The sequence below is a fragment of the Gossypium hirsutum genome, chromosome A06, assembly GCF_007990345.1.
Source record: "Gossypium hirsutum isolate 1008001.06 chromosome A06, Gossypium_hirsutum_v2.1, whole genome shotgun sequence".
NCBI classification, from domain to species: Eukaryota; Viridiplantae; Streptophyta; class Magnoliopsida; order Malvales; family Malvaceae; genus Gossypium; species Gossypium hirsutum.
In genome coordinates, this window is record NC_053429.1 from 18,141,122 (window position 1) to 18,146,576 (window position 5,455).

The window sequence follows — 5,455 nt, forward strand, 5'->3', positions numbered from 1 at the left end:
ATAATCGAAGAATAACCAATGAGAGAGACAATACCCAGGAAAGAATCCATCTAGACTTCATTTATTATTATGAATCTGAATTAAACGATTTATTCACATAGTAATTTGATCCGTAGAAATTCCTCAATTATGCTAATATCACTTTCAAGAGTAATAGCAACTGACTCTAGGTTGATTAATTAAAATCTCTTTCTAATTAAAACCCCTATCGTCGCATTAACTCAATCTATAGATTCCCTTATTAGATTTGACTCTAACCCAGTATATTTTTGTCGTCCTATTTCTAAGATTGCAAACAACTCCACACAATTATGCTAGATCTACTCTTAAACAAGGAATTTTCCTCCACTAAATTAAGCACATTAAGCATAAATTAATATGTCGAAAATATTAAAACAATAAATAAGCATACATAATTGAGAACAAGAATCAAGTATTTATCACGTAAACAAAAATAAAATAATAAAATTCATCTTAGGTTTCATCTCCCCTAGGTATCTAGGCCTAGGGAATTAGTTCATAATTATGAATAAAAACATCCCAAAGTTAGAAAAACCACAAGAAACAACGAAACTCATAAAAACTTTAGAAGAAATAAAAAAAAGGTTTTTGATCTTAAAAGAAATCTGTTTCAAAGTTGGCTCCAATGATGTATTTCGAGTTGTTTCTTTAATCTTCTCTGATTGCTCCATTATCTCTTCTTCTATTTGGTATTTATAGACTTTAGAATGCTCAGAAAGCCTGTGTCTTTCCGCATGTTTGGAAAGCGAGTTGCTAAATCAATGCAGGCTAGCACATGGTTGTGTTTCCATCCTGTGTGGCTCACACAAGCGTGTGTCCAGCCATTGTGGCTTTTGAAATCTGCTTTTTTTGTCTGATTTTCGCTCCTTGTGCTCTCAAATTCTCACCTTAGTATAGAAACATCAATTTAAAGGATTAGGAGCATAAAATTTTACAATTTGCATGAATAATCATCCAAAAACATATTAAGAATGGGATTAGAATATGTTACTTTTATCATTTATCAATGCACTATCAAGGTTCTTAAAGGCAATCCCAATTGTTGAGGCTAATTTTTGAAGGTTGAGTTGAGATAATGGTTGGTGAGTTGTGAAGATCTACAAAGGACAAAGGGTTAGAAAGGTGGCAAGTTTTATATCTCGTGCATCCTCTGACGCTTATGTTGGTGTGATTACAAAGGTAGAAAGTATGAAGTTTCTAGGATAAAAAAGGTTGTGTGCCTTATTAATAGTGTGCATCAAGTTTTATAAGCTTTATGCTCTTTGCTCGAGGCCACCTGGGCAGGTACCCTAGATTTTAAAGCTAGATGCCTTATTCATTTCATGCTAACTACTTAAGATAAAGAAAAAGCTTCAAGAATACAAGAAAGCGAGAGAATGCTTTATGAAATAGCATCGATGCTTTGTGGGGAAAAGTCCCTTATGAGGCATTTGAAGCTTGTCTTATTATGTTTATGGTTCACTAGCCCTCAATGGGTTTTTATTATTTTGGTTTGCATATTCTTTGATCTATGTTCTTTATATTTATTTGGCTCTAAACACATACTTATTTATTTGAGTATGGGCTCGTAGAGTATCAATATTAACAAAACAAATTTTTTATTTAACTCGTTATTATAAATATAAATTTATTGGTGTAATAAATGTTGCACAGTATGTTCTATACAATTAAGATTTTGAGTAACAATGATGTGATTGAGTTCATAGTTCTAACTTGTAATCATCCTTATTATTTATTTTAAGATGTAGTTGAATTTTATGTATAATGGTAAACTAGATTATGGTGATATTTCATCATGGTAAAAGACATGGTTGACTTAAGATGATATTGTTGAATTAAGGGAAGCATTATATTATCATCTTATCTTGAAGATCTAAATATAATCTTTCTAAATCTAAATCTAATTAGCTAAATGGAGTTTTTACCATTTTTCATAAAGATCAAAAACCTTGAGAGCATTAAATATACTTTATAGGAGTTGTTTTGCTTGATGGTTTTGAGAGTAAAAAGCTTTTTTTTTCCTAAAACAAAAAATAAACAATCTTTAAACCATTTTAAGTTTATGCTTATTGTTTTACATAGTTACGCAACAGTGACTCAATAGTTGGTGTAACATGTTTCAACCCAACATGGGACAAGTGTGAAAATAAATTATATACGCTATTTTATCCAAATGTCCCAAAAAATTAATTATTTACGTAAATAATCCTAGTTCAAAAACAATCACCCAAATGATTTGAAATGAACACTAGAATTGGGTAGGGGAACTAAATGATCGGCATCAACATTATTTTGACACAATCATTGTCTGATGATTGTGTCAGGTGTTAAAAAAATAATTTTTTGGGTGCTAAGGACTAGATGGTCGGCACCCTTGTATTTTTTTCACCCCATATCATACAGGTATACGTTTATACCGGTATTTGAAAAAAATATAGGGTGTTCGCACATTGATAGTTGGCACCCCTTTTAAAATTAAAAAAAATGGATGTTGGGACACTGATGGTCGACACTCTTGCACCAGATTTTAAAAAAAAATGGATGTTGAGACACTGATGGTCGACACCCTAGTACCAGATTTTAAAAAAAATTAGGGTGCTGGGACACTTATGGCTGGCGCTCCAATACCAAATTTAAAAAAAAATTGGGTGCTGGGACACTGATGAACGACACCCTAGTACCAAAATTTAAAAAAATAAGGGTGTTGGGACACTAATGGTCGACACCTTAGTACTAAATTTAAAAAAGATTGGGGTGTTGGAACACTGATGGTCGGTACCCCAGTACTATATTTTAAAAAATAAATATTTTTATGGGTGCTGGGACACTGAAGGCCGGCACCCCTTCAATATATAGATGTGTTTTGTCTCCCATTTGAGCTTTTTGGTTGCTTTATCAATTGAGAATTGAGATTAAAAATATCAATGTTTTGTTTGTTAATGAGGAAGCAAAAATTGTTGATGATGAGTTCCCAAATTTTTGTTTATGTTCATTTCGATGAAAAATGATAAATACAACTGAAGAAGGTTGTCTCTTTTAAATTCGGCAAAAAATCGAAATGGGATTCAACAAGCGTGTTTTGTTGGTGGTTTTGAAATAAAATATCAGTACAAAGATAGCTACCCATTGTGAGAAGCAAATGTTGAGACTGTTTTACGAATTTCTGATTTCAACAGATCCGCTCAAATTCTCAAAAATGAAGCTTGAAAATGATGATAATCTAGTGACAATGATAGCAAATTATTGCCTCCTTGAAATGGATAATCCCAACACGGTTGAGTTGTTTGTAGAGATAGCTGAACAGGAACCTGTTCAAGTTGTAATTCTAGTAAGTCAATGTTCTGGAATTGATTTTGATCTTAATGTCTGCTAGGAAGATCAGTTGGATTGTGGAGGGTCACTACAAACTCCCGAAAATCCAAACTATAGTGGATGTTCATATAACATCTCAACCATGTGTCTTCGTCTAGAGATTCATCTAAATGTGTTAGCCACCATAGAAGATGGTGATGAAAGGTTCAATAATGAAAAGCAGTCCCACCATGCTAATGAAGATTTCAGTGACCCCGATTTGGATGACATCCCTAAGGGCATAAACGATGAAGGCGTGGTGAAGGGTAAAGATGTACACCCCTATTCGGCTGAGAACACGAGATTCGATATAGTTATCTGTAATAATCTAGGGGCCTTTATGACTAATGTAGATCCCGATACAGAGCTTGCATGTGAGTTCCTCGAATATCCAAATATATTTTTAGCTCACCTACTGGATAAAGAATCGGACGTTGAAGATTTGTTCATAGGACAACAATTCGATAACAATAAAGACTACTTACATGTAATAAAGCAGTACAGCTTGAATCTGTAACACCCCTTACCCGTACCCGAGGCCGGGACAGGGTGCGAGGCATTATCGAATATACATACAAATATTCATGCAAAACCGGGCTATAAAATTTCTTTCAATTTAAAAGTCATTCAAACATATGCGAAACATCCCTTGTATGGACCTACGAGGTCCAAATCATACATTGGAAATAGTTTAGGACCAAACCGGAAACTTTAGAAAAACTTGGGAAATTTTCTTTAATATAGAGTCACACGCTCATGTAAAAAGGGGACACGCCCGTGTCCTCAGGCCGTGTAACTCTCTGACTATGACATCATCACCAAAATAAGGTCACATGGCCGTGTCACATGCCCATGTGGCCAAATAAAATTAAATGATTTTTCATAAAATGGTGTAGACTTCACATGGCCAGAGTACACGCCCATGTGGTTAGGCCGTGTCTCTCGCATGGCTAAGACACACGCCTGTGTCTTAGCCCATGTGTTTACTACTGGGCATTCTAACTTGCAAATTTAAGGTGCAGGGGACACACGGCAGAACAACAAGCCCATGGGGCAAACCGTGTGACACACAGCCTAGACACATACTCGTGTGTCTACCCATGTGGACAAACTCTAGGCTATTTTCCAAGCCCTTTTTGCTACCCTTTAAGACTCACTCATTTAGACATATTCTAATCATACAACAAAACACATTTAAACTACTCCAATATACAAATTCCATGATTAAGTGGTGCCCCTAATACCTCCATGCACTATCTCAATTTTTTTTACATGCATTTCTTAATCTTTTTATACCAATTCATAACCTCTGGGTTTTTATATCTTTCTTTCCAACTTTACATATTTATAACATTGTTGTAGCCATACTCATTGATCATGGATCATTCACCAAATAAACATGCCATACCTTACATCCATCATTCACAAGCAACCACATCAACATGAATACATTGCATGTATACATAATTAATAAGGATTACAACCCAATAGTAAAATATGAGCCATATCTCATAGCCATAAACAAAATGATGTATCAACCATCATGAGCCATTACACTTGCCTAATTTAAATGACACATATAAGCAAAAGATAAGTTACCCTATACATGTCATTTTATCAAAATGAATAGTTCTTTTATACCCAAAACGAGATTGCCAATAGTGTGATCAAACTTCTACCACCCTCTAACCTTCACGAGTCCAAAAGCTCTATAAGAAAGAGAAAAGTAAAAAGGGGTAAGCATTACATGCTTAGTAAGTTCGGAAAATGGAAAGTAAACTTACCGGTCATTTTAAACACATAATCACAATAAGCTATGTACCCATCAATTATAAACAACTTTCCCTAAACACATTCACTCAAGGAACAACTTAGTCACATAATTTTCAAGACCCATAGATGAGCTCATCACATCATATACATATTCAATTTCGTATTTCTCATGTCATTACAAATGTTTTATCTGGTGAATCATTGAATTCCCGATGGATATTTCATCACTTAGTACACTCTAGGTGTACTATTTTATTAACTGTCAATTTATCTCCAGCAGTGCCCTATCTAGTACACTCTCGAGCCGGAT